The sequence below is a fragment of the Artemia sp. Qi Xiang Cuo genome, chromosome 10, assembly GCF_049724085.1.
Source record: "Artemia sp. Qi Xiang Cuo chromosome 10, ASM4972408v1, whole genome shotgun sequence".
Classification (NCBI taxonomy): domain Eukaryota; kingdom Metazoa; phylum Arthropoda; class Branchiopoda; order Anostraca; family Artemiidae; genus Artemia; species Artemia sp. Qi Xiang Cuo.
The window spans coordinates 41714323-41730462 of NC_142803.1; the positions used below are offsets into that span (position 1 = coordinate 41714323).

A 16140-nucleotide genomic window follows, 5' to 3' on the forward strand; every position below is an offset into this window, starting at 1 on the left:
ATTTGTTTACATGTCTGGGTTGGTGTTTTCAAGTCCAACTATTGCTCTTTATTGGTTTGAATGTCTACAGCGGCTGTCTTTCTCTGTTTGTGTGTCTGATTCTATTTTTTTGCATGTCTGGGTTTGTGTTTGCAAGTCCAAGAATTTGTCTTTGTTGGTTGGAATGTCTAAAGCGTCTGTCTTTCTCTGTTTGTGTGTCTGATTCTATTTGGTTGCATGTCTGGGTTGGTGTTTGCATGTCGAAGTATTTGTCTTTGTTGGTTTGAATGTCCAAAGTATCTGTCCTTCTCTGTTTATGTGTCTGATTCTATTTGTTTGCATGTCTGGGTTGGTGTTTGCAAGTCCAAGAATTTGTCATTGTTGGTTTGAATGTCTAAAGTGTCTGTCATTCTCTGTTTGTGTGTCTGATTCTATTTGCTTGCATGTTTGAGTTGGTGTTTGCAAGTCCAAGAATTTGTCTTTGTTGGTTTGAATGTCTAAAGTGTCCGTCTTTCTCTGTTTATGTGTCTGATTATATTTGTTTACATGTCTGGGTTGGTGATTGCAAGTCCAAGAATTTGTCTTTGATGGTTTGAATGTCTAAAGTGTCTGTCCTTCTCTGTTTATTTGTCTGATTCTTTTTGTTTGCATGTCTGGGTTGGTGTTTGAAAGTCCAAGAATTTTTTGGTTTGAATGTCTAAAGTGACTGTCTTTCTCGGTTTGTGTGTCTGATTCTATTTGTTTGCATGTCTGGGTTGGTGTTTGCAAGCCCAAGAATTTGTCTTTGTTGGTTTGAATGTCTAAAGTGTCTGTCCTTCTCGGTTTGTATGTCTGATTCTATTTGTTTGCATGTCTGTGTTGGTGTTTGCAAGTCCAAGAATTTGTCTTTGTTGGTTTGAATGCCTAAAGTGTCTGTCTTTCTCTGTTTATGCGTCTGATTCTGTTTGGTTGCATGTCTGGGTTGGTGTTTGCAAGCCCAAGAATTTTTCTTTCTTGGTTTGAATGTCTAAAGTGTCTGTCTTTCTCAGTTTGTGTGTCTGATTCTATTTTTTTGCATGTCTGGGTTGGTGTTTGCAAGTCCAAGTATTTGTCTTTGTTGGTTTGAATGTCTAAAGTGTATGTCTTTCTCTGTTTATGTGTCTGATTCTATTTGTTTGCATGTCTGGGTTGGTGTTTGCAAGTCCAAGTATTTGTACGCGCGCGTACGTAGGCTAACCTAACCTAACTTAACCTACCTAACTTATTCTAGCCTAACCTAACCTAGCCATACTCACTGGAAAATCACCCCAAGTTGACTTTGCTCATGATAAATTAACCTAACCTAACTTAAACATGGAGAAATGTTTCTATTTACTTATTAATATTTATTTATACCTAACCTAACCCCAAAAGTCCAAATAATCTCCATGAAAATTACACTTTCAGAGTCAGTATTTCTGAGAACACACTTTCAGGTTCAGTATGTCGGAAAACCCTAAAAGGTCAACCCTAAAAGGGTAATTTAACTCTATAAGGTTAAAAAATCTCCTTGAAAATTACAATTTCAGATTCAGCATGTAGGAGAACCCCATGATTTTGATGTTTCCGTGTGTGCGTGCACGTAAGACACTTTAGACATTCAAACTGAAAATGACAAATAATTGGACTTGCAAACACCAACCCAGACATGCAAACAAATAGAATCAGACACACAAACAGAGAAAGACAGACACTTTAGACATTCAAATCAACAAAGACAAATATTTGGATTTGCAAACACCAACCCAGACATGAAAACAAATAGAATACGACACACAAACAGAGAAAGACGGACACTTTAGACATTCAAACCAACAAAGACAAATACTTGGACTTTGAAACACAAACCCAGACATGCAAAAAAATAGAATCAGACATACAAACAGAGAAAGACAGACACTTTAGACATTCAAACCAACAAAGACAAATACTTCGACTTGCAAACACCAACCCAGACATGCAAACTAATAGAATCAGACACACAAACAGAGAAAGACAGAAACTTTAGACATTCAAAGCAACAGAGACAAATACTTGGACTTGCAAACATCAACCCAGACATGCAAAAAAATAGAATCAGACTCACAAACAGAGACAGACAGACACTTTAGACATTCAAACAAACAAAGACAAATACTTTGACTTGGAAACACCAACCCAGACATGCAAACAAATAGAATCAGACACACAAACAGAGAAAGACAGAATCTTTAGACATTCAAACCAAAAAAGACAAATACTTGGACTTGCAAACACCAACCCAGACATGCAAACAAATAGAATCATACACACAAACAGAGAAATACAGACACTTTAGGCATTCAAACTAACAAAGACAAATTCTTGGACTTGCAAACACCAATCCAGACATGCCAACAAATAGAATCAGACACACAAACCAAGAATGACAGACACTTTAGACATTCAAACCAACAAAGACAAATTCTTGAACTTGCAAACATCAACCCAGACATGCAAACAAATAGAATCAAAAGCATTAAACAATGTGGGGGACCCGGGGCACGGGGGGGGTCTGGCATTTTGGGGCCCAGGGGCCTTTGGGGGCTCACAGGGCCTTTGGCGTCTCGGGGAGCCCCGGGTGGAGGGGAGAGGGGGCCCTTTGGTGGCCCGTGGAGTCTTTCGGGCCCGGGGGGGCCCTTTGGGGTTGGGGTAGAGGATCTCACGATATTGTTCAAATGGAACTTGTGTATTATAATGACCCCAGATTTTCACCCTCAAATCATCTTCTAAATCATCTTCTAAAATCATTTTCTAAAATGCCTCATACGGTTTTGCTTAAATCATCTTCTAAAATGTCACAAAACGGTTTCGCCCAAATAATCCCTAAACGTAATTTCTGCGTGTTCCTTTTGTTTTGGCATCCGTGCGCTGTCACATTTGAAATTCCTAAGAAACCATTTCCCGCGTTAATCTCTTCATCTCATAGATGTTCCTAGCTACACTATTAAGGTTTCGATAGAATATTAATTTATCCCTGTGACCTAAAGATCGATCAAGCCATTTTTAGAAATAGAATTTCTATCTCTTTAGACTCCCGCATAATTCCAGGATAACAAGTGATGTCATTTCTAATTCTCCTTCCGTTAGAATCAAAAATTCCCCTTAGAAACAACAAATTAATTCCCCTCGAGTCGATCAATACATTCCCCTCTATTATGCAAATCAATTTCTCAGAAATTCTCTCCCCTTCGTGGATCGATAATTCCCCTTAGAAACAACAAATTAATTCCCCTCGAGTCGATCAATACATTCCCCTCGATTATCCAAATCAATTTCTCGAAAATTCTCTCCCCTCGATTATGCAAATAAAGTTCTCGGAAATCCATTTCCCCTTCTTGGATCGAAAATCCTTGAATAAATTATGTAGGTTCAGCGTTATACTAAATTGTAGATGGCAGCACGGTTGTGGGACGGGAGTAATACCTGGCTCTCTACTCACATTGAATAAAAATTTTGGGATAGTCATTTTGTTTAGTGTAGGCTAGTTGATTGCCAGATAGAAAATATGTTTTTGAGAAGGACACTCCCCCACAACCCTCAGGGAAAGGGTTTTAAGTTATGCCCTGGGGGTTAATAAGGTTCTTATAAAAGGTGTTGTCGTAAAAACTTCAAAAAAGGCTAATTCGATTGATTATTCAAAGGGCTAGTGCCTTTTTTAATAGTCGAAAGTGATTGGAGGGCAACCCCCACGCCCATCATTGCCATAAACACATCCAATCAAAACTTTGAGATAGCGATTTTGTTCAGCGTAGTTGATTTCCAAATTATAAATATGTTTTTGAGGAGGACACTCCCCCTCAACTCTCAGAGCAAGGGTTTTAAGTTATGCCCAGGGGCATATAATGTTTTTATAGAAGGAGTTATCGTAGAAAATTCAAAAAAACTCATTCGATTGGAAATTCAAAGGGCTAGTGTCCTTTTTAATAGTCGAAAGTGATTGAAAGTCAACTAGCCCAAGTCAAATACTAATGAATGTGCATTGTCAGTTTAATATACATATACTGATATATAGTAATCAAAATGTTAAAATTATTTGATTTACGGAAGTTAGGAAAGAAAAACATTTATATTTTTTTCAGTAAAGTGCAAATTTTGTTCTGGCCTTGGGAAGGCATAGGGGTTTTGCACCCAACTTATGTTAATTTCTGCTCGTTTCGAGTTTGACTCGGTTATTTATTGTAATTTTTGTTCGTTTTTGGGTTTCATTTATTTATCGATGGTGATTTGTGGTAGTTTTGAGCTTGGTAGATTATTTGATTATATTTTTGCTCATTTTTGTTTAATGGAGCTCTTTACTTTTCTTTAAAAACTTCTTTTGTGGAAAAAGTTTTTTTTAATTGATAAATAACAAAGTCAAACTCAAAACGAGCAAAAATCAACATGAATAATGCTGACAACCACCACGCCTTCTCAAGACCAGAAAGAAATTTGCAATTTCCTGAAACAAAATATATTTTAAATATACTTACCTTTCTGACTTTAAAAATAAAAAATTCTTGAAATTTTAGGGAATAAATATCAGTATATGCACATTAAACAGACAATCCATGGTCATTTGTTTCTATTGTTTTTTTTTTACTAAAGTGCAAATTATGTTCTGGTCTTGAGAAGGCAAGTGGGTTGTCAGGACTATTGATAACTGTCGATGGGTGCAATTAGTAGTATCCCTCTATTCGGTTAATCGGCCACATAGGAATTTACAAATGGAGCTACTAGCTCCTCAAGACGTTACTACGCTCACCTGGGTCTCATTCAATATCGCACCTATAACGGTATAGTAGACCTAATTAATAGGGAATGTTTTCTAAGAGATGCAGGTGATTGTTACATAGTAGGGGAATGTTTTCTAAGAGAGGCCGATGGTTTATACGTAAAAGGATTTGTAATCTTTCGGTTGTTACGTAATAGGGGTTTGTTTTCTAAGAGATGCAGGTGGTTGTTACATAATAGGGGATGCTATCTAAAAGATGTAGAGGGCTGGTACGTAATAGGGTATGTTTTCTTTTGGTTGCTACATAATAAGGATTATTTTTTTCAAGACATTTCAAGAGGTTTTGTTTTAAGACATTTTTCTTCAAGACGTTTCAAGACATTTCAAGAAGGTTTTTAAGACATTTTTCTTCAAGACATCTTTAAAGATGTTTCAAGATATTTCAAAACATTTTTAAGACATTTTTCTTCGAGATGTTTTTCCAAGGCGTTTTAAGACATGTTTTTGACGTTTTTAGAACATTTGTGCTCAAGATATTTTTCTTCAAGACTTCTTTGGTTGTTATGTAATACGAAATGTTTACCTATGTTTGTTACGTAATAGGACTTGCTAGAGTCCGATAGTCAGGCGGGGAATCTCTGCTCGTAAATGTGGAGGACACACAAGTGGGGTGTTACGCAATGACGATGGATACGTGGATTGTTACATAATACTTTAAGTGATTTTTTTGTTCGAGATTTTTTTTTTTCAGGGCTATTTTTTCTTTAGGATTTCATTTTATTTCAAAAATTTTCTTTCAAGGCGTTTTTTTTTCTTTTTGAGATTTAATTTTTTCTCAAGATATTATTCTCAGGGAACCTTTATTATCTAAAGGTTTTTGTCCACATTAGGAGTCGAAAGAGATACTCCATCAGTGAAATGGAGTGCTAGACAGCCGGACTATGAAAACCTTTCTAATATTATGATTTGGCTAATAATTTCTACCTTATAACCTAATATAAAGGGTGAATTCCCTGTCCCGCTTTCTAGAATGATTAAATAGTTCGCATGTTTCCAACCCTTTCCACATGAGAGCGCATCCCAATACTGTTGAATTTTGATAAATTAGATGCGACTGCCTGCTACATCGTTATTAGTTTTCTGTAGTGACCACGACAGGTTAAGTTAGTTATTAAATCAGTGAGATATTACATAGCATTGGCTATAGATATTTCATTACGTAAATGATTACATATTGAAGATTCTTCCTGGAACAAGGAATCTAAAGAATGAAGGCTTTTGTACATGCAAATTGTATTAATAAAAAACATTATAAAATCATGAAGTCACAGTTAAAAGCAGTTAAAATTCAACAAACGAAATACAAAGCGTGGAAAAAGCTTATAAAGGATATATTTTAAGCAAAAACAACCGTGAATTAAAGAGAGGCAAGGGGTGGAGGACATATCAACCAATTCCAGGGATTTGAGGTTTTTATTAGAGGTAAATTTAAGCAACCCATTCTAAGGGGATGGAGGGTTGTTATTAGATTTTAATTTGAGCCATATTAAGGGTTATTTCTTAGAGATCATAATGCAAATACCGCGTTTTTTAGCTAAAATATTCATATTCACTACACCGTGACAATATAGGGCTGGCCCACCCCCTAGTAGCCAATTCCAGGGGGGCTTGTTATTAGAGATAAATCTAAAACATATTAAGAGTTATTCTGAGAGGTTTTAATGAAAATACTACGTTCTTTCAGCCAAGACTTTGCTTATTCGTGGCAACTGTGACAGTATGCGGCTGACCCACCCTTAGCAATCAATTCCAGAGGGGAAGCTTGCTATTAGAGATAAATTTCAGCCACATTGAAAGTAATTTCTTGGAGGTTTAAATGGAAATAACTCAATTTTTGACTGGGTGTTGGATTTCAGTCTCCCAACCACCGAAAAATTCTTTTAACACCTCCCATCTCAACTTTAAGCTGTTAAACATGATAGTCCAAGCAATTCAAGTCGCCGTGTCTCACTATGGGTGGCACACGGGACCCTCTGGCCCGCTTCATCATTCCAAAGGTAGTTTCCACATCATTTCATGATAAAAATATGATTTAAGTCCAATCGTTAATGTTTTCACAAGACAGCCTCAACGTGATACATCTCTGTTTAAGCAGCCGTGCAAAACTATGACTGGCCATCTGGCACCCTCTAGCATCCCCTCATCATTTCTAACCCGCCTCTGGCATCCTTCATCATTCTGAAGACATTTTCCAGTAATTTTCTTGTTAAAATTATGCATTAAATCCATTGGTTCATGTTTTAGCAGGCCATTCCTCCTTGATACACCAGGCCATTTCACACCACCGTCTCAAACTATAACTGGCCCTCTGGCACCCTCATTTCATAAGACATTTTCCAGACATTTTTTTGTTAAAAATTATGCTTTAAACCAATTAGGTCCTGTTTTCACATGTAACCCCCAACTTGATACGCCATGTCAATTCACACTACTCTGTCACACTATGACTGGCCGTCTGGCACCCCTCATCGCTCCTAAGATATTTTCAGATATTTTCTTGTTAAAAATCTTAAATCCAGCGTTAAATCCAGCGGCTCATTTTTTTGCAGGCCAGCCCTCCGTGATATACCCTTTCGTTTCACTCTACCGCACCAAACTATGACTCACCCTCTGGCACCCTCTGGCACCCATCATCATTCCTAAGATATTATTAGAATGTTTTATTTTTTGAACAAAGTGTTATCCAATTCCGCATCCCCCGCTTCTGACCCCAGTTACAATGCTTCCACCTCCAATTCTGATGGCTTCCACTCCGGTTCAACCGATTCCAGTTCCCATTATGGCCGCTCCTATCCCAATTCCAAATCCGGTTCAGTTGCGTCAGTTCTGTATTCCCCACTTCTCCCCTCCAATTCCGCAATTTTGATTCCGCCAATTCCGCTCTAAGTTCTTCCGATTCCAAGATTTTTTATGCGACTGCCTCCGCGGTAATCTATGGCTGGCAAATGGCATCCCTCTTGCACACATTATCACACCTAAGGTTTTTTCAACCTTTTTGCCGCAAAAATAACTTTATAAACTAAAAACGACCGTTGTTTTTTATTTGAACAGCAGAAGAATGCCATTTTATTACTATATTGCGATGTTTTTTGGCAATTCCCTGCCTATGACACTAAAAGTATTTTTTTGTAACAAGTATTTTGTATTTTGTAAAAACAGTTTGTGATTGTTTAGGATGTATTTTCGTTTTGTAAGAATTATTTTGTTTTTCGTAAGAAGTACTTTGTATTTTGCAAAAAAAAACATTTGTGATTTCTTAAAATTTATTTTTGTTTTGCAAGAATTAGTTTTTGGATTGTAAGCAGTATTTTTTGTTTTGTAAGAAGTATTTTGTATTTTCTAAGAAGAATGTCTGGTTTCTAAGGATGTATTTTTCTTTTTTAAGAAATATTTTTTTGTTTCTTAAGAAATGTTTTGTAAGAAGAATTTTTGATTTATTAAGATGTATTTTTGTTTTGAAAGAATTATTTTTTTTGTAAATATGATTTTGTATTGTGCAACAAGTATTTTTTATTTTGTAAGAACAATTTGTGATTGTTCATGATATATTTTTGTTTACTAGGAAGTATATCTTTTTTAAGAAGAAGTATTTTGTATATTTCAAGATGAATTTGTGATCATTTAGGAAGTAGTTTTGTTTTTTTTAAATTATTTTTTGCTTTGTAAAAGTATTTTCTGTTTTTTCACAAATATTTTGTATTTTTTAAGAACCATCACCGATTTCTTAGGATGTACTTTTGTTTTGTAAGAATTATTTTTTGGTACTACAAAATGCAAGTTTTTGCTGTTGAAATAAAAACAGTGGTCAGTTTTAGTTTATAAAGTTATCTTTGTGGTGAAAAGGTTAAAAAACCCTTAGGCATGATAATGCACGCCAAAGGGTGTCATCGGGTGGGTAGATTGTGCCAGGCTGGCCTCAATTGTCAGGAAGCATCAGAAGAAACTTTATTGTGGACTTTTCATTAAGTTTAAACGATCGATTCTAGTGTAAACAGACATTTTTGAAGAAAAATTTTCGAAAAATGCCATTTGAGTGATAAAGGTTGGCAGAGGGTGCTATTTGTCAGCTATCGAGTGTCAGAGGCTGGGAATTACCATGAAATATCGCAATCTAACAGTGGAATGGCAAGCTTCCCGCTTTTAAAATAAAAACCAATGGTCCTTTTTAGTTTATAAAGTTATTTTTGTGGGAAAAGCGTTGAAAAACCCCTTAGGTGTGATAATGTTTGCTACAGAGGGGTTATTTACCAGCCATAGATTGCCACGGAGGTAGTCGCATACAAAATTTTGGAATCAAGGGAACATGGTGCAGAATTAGTGAAATCGGAATTGCGGAACTGGAGGGCAGACGTAGAGAATCCAGAACTGGCGCAACCGGAGCCAGATTTGGAATTGGGGTCAGAGCGGGCATAGTGAGAACTAGTACCGGTTGAACCTGGGTAGAAGCCAGCAGAATCGGAGGAGGAAGCATTGTAAACCAGGCAGAAGTGGGGGAAGTGGAATTGGACAAAATTTTATCAAAAAAGAATAAAATTTTTTAATGATTTCTTGGGAATGATGAGGGGTGTCAGAGGGTCAGTCATATTTTGGGGACAGTGGTGCAAAATGACATGGTCCATCAAGGAGGATTGTCCTGCAAAAACATGAACCAACGGATTTAATGCATTATTTTTAACAAGAAAATATCTGGAAAATGTCTTAGGAATGATGAGGGGTGCCACTGGATGCCAGGGGGCCAGTCATATTGTTGCATGGTGGTTTGAATTTGCATGGTGCATTACGTTGGGGCTGGCTTGTGAAAACACGATCTAATAGATTTAAAGCATAATTTTTAACAAGAAAATATCTGTAAAATGTCTTAGAAATGATGAGGGAGTTCTAGAAGGAGCCAGAGCGCCCGTCATACTATAGCATGGTGGTATTAACTGAGATGGTGCATCAAGTTGAGGTTGGCTTGCAAAAATACGAACCATTAGATTTAAATCATATTTTTATCATGAAAAGATCTGAATAAATGCCTTTAGAATGACGAAGGGTTCCAGATTTTACTGTGTGCCATCCAAAGGGGGACACGGTGACGTGAATTGCTTAGACTAACATGTTCTACAACTTAAAGTTAAGGTGGTAAAAGAATTTTTCGCCGGTGTAGGGGGCTGTAGTCTAACAACCAGTCAAAGAAATGAGGCATTTCAATTAAAATCTCTCAGAAATAGCTCTTAATATGGCTTAGATTTATCTCTAATAGCAAGCCTCCCCTCTTGAATTGGTTACTAGGGGTTGGTTCAGCCATATATTGTCATGGTGAAGGGAAATATGAATAGTCTTGGCTCAAAGAAACATGGCGTTTTCATTATACCCTCTCAGAAATAACCCGAATGCAAAAATGCGTCTCTTTTCCTGCAGGTGCGTCTAGTAGAGCAATAGAAACGATGCATTTTTAATAATACCTCTGGGATCTGGCTCTTAAAGTGTAAGACATGTATCTCCAGTATCAACCCTCCACCCCTGGAATTGGTTGATATGTCCCCCATACCCTCGTCTTGCTTTAATTCGTTTTTGCTTATATTTTATCCTTTATATGCTTTTTCCACGTTTTGTTTTTCATTTGTTGGGTTTTAACTGCTTTTTCTGTGATCTCATGATTTTATAAGGTTTTTTTTGTTAATAAAACTTGTATGTACAAAAGTCTTCATTCTTTAGATTTCTTGTTCCAGGACAATATGTAATCATTCAACATGTAATCATTTACGCAATGAAATATCTAAAGCCAATGCTGTGTAATATCTCACTGATTCAATAGCTAATTTAACCTGTCGTGGTCACTTTAGAAAATTAATAACACTGTAACAGGCAGGTGCATCTAATAGAGCAACAATCAATAATATTGGGATGCTCTCATGTGGAAAGGGTTGGAAACATTCGAACCATTTAATCATTCTAGAAAGTGGGACAGGGAATTCACCGTGCCTCGAATTGGTTATAACATTGAAATTATTAGCCGAATAATAATATTATAAAGGCTTTCATAGTCAAGCTGTCTAGCTGTAGTCCAGCTGTAGGGGAAATTTCTTTCGAATCCTAATGCGGACAAAAATCTTTAGAGCATAAAGGTTCCCTGATAAAAATGTCTTTAAAGAAAATTAAATGTCAATAAGAAAAACACACCTTGAAAGAAAAAAACGCCTTGAAAGAAAATGAAATCTCGAAGAAAAACAAACGCCTTAAAAGAAAAAAGAAATCCCAAAGAAAAAAATATTTCTCAAAGTATTATGTAACAACCCACGTATCCATCGTTATTGCTTAATACCCCACTTGTGTGTATTCCACAGTTACAATCGGGGATCCCCGCTTGACTATCGGACTCTAGCAAATCCTATTACGTAACAACCATAGGTAAACATTCCCTGTTACATATCAGCCAAAGAAATCTTGAAGAAAAATTTCTTGATAAAAAATGCCCTAAAAACGTCTTTAAATGTCTTGAAACGTCTTGAAAAAACGTCTCGAAGAAAAATGTCTTGAAATTTCTTAAAACGTCATGAAGAAAAATATCTTAAAAAATGTCTTGAAATGTCTTGAAGAAAACAATCCCTATTACTTTACAACCTCCTTTATCTCTTAGAAAAAAAACCCCTATTACGTAACAACCAAAAGAAAACAAACCCTATTGCGTAACAACCGTCTGCATCTCTTAGAAAACATCCCCTGTTATGTAACAACCACCTTCATCTCTTAGAAAACATTTCCTATAACTTAGATGTACTATATTGTTACAGATGTGCTATTTTAAGACACCACGGTGCGCGTAATAACCTCTTGAGGGGCTAGTAGCTCTAAATGAACAACCCCTATCCGGCCAGCGAAGCGAAAAAAGGGGATACTACTACTATTAAACCTAATGCAGTATATATATTTGGAATAAGAATAAAACAAAAAGTCAACTCTTTTTACGTGTTATTTTTACCAAATTCAGTTTTCATTACCACAAATTATTGCTATTAAAATTTGTTCCTACAAACTGTTTGAAAAAGTTTATTGCATAAAATAATTTTCGGAAATTTTGAAAGCGAGATTGAAACCCCTTAAAAATGGCACCAAACCGGAAAGAAAAGTGCACAGTTGAAGTTACAGGGTTGAAAACCCCATACAGGAGAATCAAAGTCCCTCACCTTGAACAAAAAATAAAATTACTTTTTCAAATGGGCTGCACTAATTTTTCTTACTTGTCTTCTATCAAGGTTATCAGGCTGCCATGACATCGTATATGAATTTACTTTTGGGCAGAGTATAGACAAAATATTTTATCCCCCCCTCTCTTTGACCTTCCCAGCAAGTCAAAATTCATTTGCTGATTTCCTTCCTTCTTCCAAATAATGGAAATCGTTAGAAAGAATAGTTTTTTTAAATCTAGGTAGGGGTCAAATGCCTTCTTTGTAAATTCTTGATCAAATAGGAAAGCAGTAAGTTTTGAACATATCGAGTCAATACAAAAATGTTTGGTTCCTAAATTTAGTGGCTTCATTGGGGTTCCGCTAACTCTGTATATATGTAAATCCCTGTATATACCCTGGAATTTGGAAGCGGATCAGTGAAAAAATAAATCACATTTCTTCTTGAGCCACTAACCGATACAACCAAACTCTTAGTCAAGAATTTGTTATCCTCAGTGAGGTCCTCAGTGAGGCCCAGTATACTTTCTATAAATTCCAGATGGATGGGGAAAACAATGTTTGGCCCAACCTGGGATGAAGCAAAATTAAGTTTCAAGTTTTTTTCTATAGACAGGGGGCCAGCTTTTCACAAAAAAAAAATATATTAGGCCTTTTTAAGGCTCCCATTCTGGGAAATACCATAGATTTTGGATACAAAGTGCTTTGGTTTGCTCATTTCCTTCTCCAAACATAACTTGAAGTCCCCTTGTTCCACCTCAATAATCCCCAATAGTTTCAATTAACCCCTCAAGGCATGGCAGGTGCGTTATCTGGACAAACCTTGCTCATGCATTGTCTCTTCCAATTTAACTAATAGCTTCATTGCCCCGTATTCTAAGTTTCACAGCGGCTCATGTAACAAAAAGATTAGAATGATCAGAGACTTCAAAAACTTCTCAACCCCGCTCTATCTACTCTTTCAAAGCCTAAATTTTAGGTCCACTTCGTTTCTCCAATCTGCTAGGAAAGTTTGAACCTAATCCCCTAAACAGTTCTAGAGATATTACAGACATGCTGCTTTGATAACCTAAGTACTCAGAATTCTCTATTGACTTACAGTGCAAACAATATTTGGTGGCAGACAGTATTTTTGGTTCCCTTATCTCCTCTCTCTAAATACAAAATTGGAAATCTCTTGCACACACAGCTTCCCCGTCCAAATGCTCTAAAAGCATCAAATTTATCCTTCAAACCACCTCCAAGAATTTTCAGATATACTGTTCTGACAGCCCGGATTGATTTAGTGCCTTTCGATTTACTTCTTCCCCCTCCCTCAAGTTGAGACTCTAGGTTCACTTGGGAACTCAACACTCCCTCAAAGTCGTAAGTCGATCTCTCAAATCGTTCTCCAGGCTTTGTTTACAAATTATTTTGATAACTTGGCTAGACATTTTGTCTTTCAATATATGTTGCTATTCAATTATGAACAGACCCTAGGTCTTATAGGGATTTCCTTTTTGGTAGATTGTAGACAAAATATTTTTTACCTTTCTATAGCCCTTCCTCCAAGTCAAAGTCCATGGTCTGATTTCCTTCCTCCACTCAAATAAAGGAAATCGTCACAAAGAATAGTATTACGATAAAATAAAAGTTCAAAATAGGGATAAAATCCTTTTGAATTGACAGTATATAGAAAATTCACGAAAAATACCAGATATTTCGGTCACATATACAGTGACCGTCATCAGTAGTAAAACTAAACTAAAAAAAATTTAAAACAAAAGTTTATATACGAAATCAAATAAAACGATATATTGTTTAAATCTCTAATTCTTTTCAAAGCAAAGGTGAAAGCTAGCCTCTTTGACCTTCTTGGATTCGGTTCATAAGCGTTCAATGATATAGCATTTGGACAAAGGTCAACTACATTGGGTTAATTGAACTGTACTCTGTCAGATTTTAATAAATTATTATAGACAGATTTCAGCCCAAATTCACCTGTATCCCAATTCAAAGCAATATTCTTGAATAAGATTTTCTTTATTTCAAGAGTTTCACGGAAATTTTGCTTTAAATCCCGATCCTTAGAAATCAAAGAGACATTCTCGAACAAAATAAAATCGTCTGGAATATTGAAAATATGTTCTGAAAGGGCTGAAGTAAAATCTTCAGACTTAGAATCTTGCTTTAAAGCCGGAGAAATAGAATCTTTATGTTGTAATAATCTAATTTCCAAACTCTGGTTAGTACGTCCCACATATGAGTTTCCGCAAGTACATGGGATCTGATAAACCCCACTTTGTTTCCTCATTGAAATTAGATCCTTCCCAGAACTTAGAAAACTACCCAAAGTATTATTACTCTTCAAAGCTACCCTTAAACCATTGCTTTGTTAAATTCTCTCAAGTTTTTCACTTAGCCCGGGTAGATATGGTAAGGAACAAGAAACATCCTTCTCCCGAGTTGTCTCCAAGACTTCTTTAGAAATCTTTATACACCTTTTTCTTCTCTTTGAAAAAGTCTGGTTAATTAACCACTCTGGATACATGTTGCTTATTAGTATTTTCCTTAGAAAAGACAACTCCTCCTCAAAAAATTTTTGAGAGCAAATACTAAAGAACCGGCCAATTAAAGAAATGATCAAACCAATTTTTACTTGGCGAGCGTGACCGGAACTATAAGAGAAAAAATCTATTGTTATTTGTTGGTTTTCTGTAAATTTTAAAATCCAGACTATTTTGATTTTTTAAAAGAAGAACATAAAGAAAAGACAGTTTCCCATTCCCTTTCGATTTAGCAGTCAAATTTAAATCCCCTCCCCCCCCCCCCACACAAACAATTAACATTTTCCAAAAATCCTTTTAATTCATCCTCCCCATAATCCCATACTGAAATAATGTCATCCATATATCGGCCCCAGAAAATATGATTTAAAAAATAGGAATCTAACGCAATTGCTTCACTATTATCCACAAAAATATTAGGTAACAAAGGGTATAAAGGGGCCCCCATAGGTAAACCATTTATTTTTTCGAAATACTCCCCTCTGAAATGAAAAAAAAATTCTTATAACAAATTGAAAAATTTGTTAGCTAATATGTTTTGGGAGAATCCGGGGCCTTCTGTTTACATTCCTGATCAGATGTGAGTGCAGGAAGTTTTTGAGGGGGGGGGGGGAATCTTAGGGGGCATAGCTTGGATAAAAAAACAACAGGTAAATTATTTGGAAAATATAATATTCAATTAGTAAATGCCAAGAAATCACTAGATTTCAGGTGAAATAAATTCACAGACGATATGAAGAAACCTTGCATAATTTAAATACAACAATATTTAATGTAACGTTACTCTCTTCTAGTGCAAGATAATTTTGAAATTGCTTATTTATGTAAGGAGAAGCCGTTAAAAAAAATCAATTGAATGCAAAATTTTATTTCACGAACTTTTTTAAATATTGATGATTGCATATCTGAATCTTGGGTCTCTTTAGTTTCAATACGGGGCTGTGCGAAGATAAATCGATGAGACCATGTTTGCCGCTTGAAGCATCTTGTTGTGTCAGGTCTTTTCATTGCTTCTGCTAGTTATGTATTTTGGGTACAATTTGCATTAAGTAAGCACGAAGGGTTCTATTTTAAAGGGCTTGCATTTGGCAATGGGGTGGATAAAACGACAAAGCTGGCCCTCAGCCCTTAGTTTTTGGTTCTCTGAAGAATGTAGATATCCCTTTTTATTAGCTTCTTATCAAGAAATATTTGTATTTTTTAAGCCCCCTAGATTTCAAAACTGAAAATTTTTTATTTTATCATTGGTGTAATGTAGGAATATAATGACAAGGTAGACAACAGCGGACCAAATACTTTGATAGAAATGGGACTGACCGTATTTCTGCAAATGTTATACTTGAAAATACACATTTTTAATTGGAATCTGTTCTAAATCCAATAGAATCGTATCAGGAACTAAGCGTTTTAGCATTGCTCCAGCTTTAAATTTGTCTAGTATTTCCATAGAAACAAATTCTAAACTTAAGTTGATCTTTTCCGTGGGTAATTCACCTTATTAATTAGTAAGCCATGGGAAACATAAGATGGAATTTTGACAAAAGAATGTTTTTATCAATAATTCAGATCGCCTTTCACAACTAACCTTATGCAGGACGGCTATCAAAAACCAAAAGACATTAAAACAATGTTTTAC

General features: G+C 35.9%; 1 protein-coding gene across 1 annotated transcript in view; it reads right to left on the reverse strand.

Annotated features, from left to right (window-relative positions):
- LOC148947773 (uncharacterized) overlaps nt 1–15848 on the reverse strand; it is a 307493-nt gene extending 291645 nt beyond the window's left edge. The window contains exon 1 of the mRNA XM_089096004.1: nt 15822–15848. The gene's annotated coding sequence lies outside the window, so the exon portion shown is untranslated. The remainder of the gene's footprint in view (nt 1–15821) is intronic.
- Nucleotides 15849–16140: the final 292 nt, after the last annotated feature.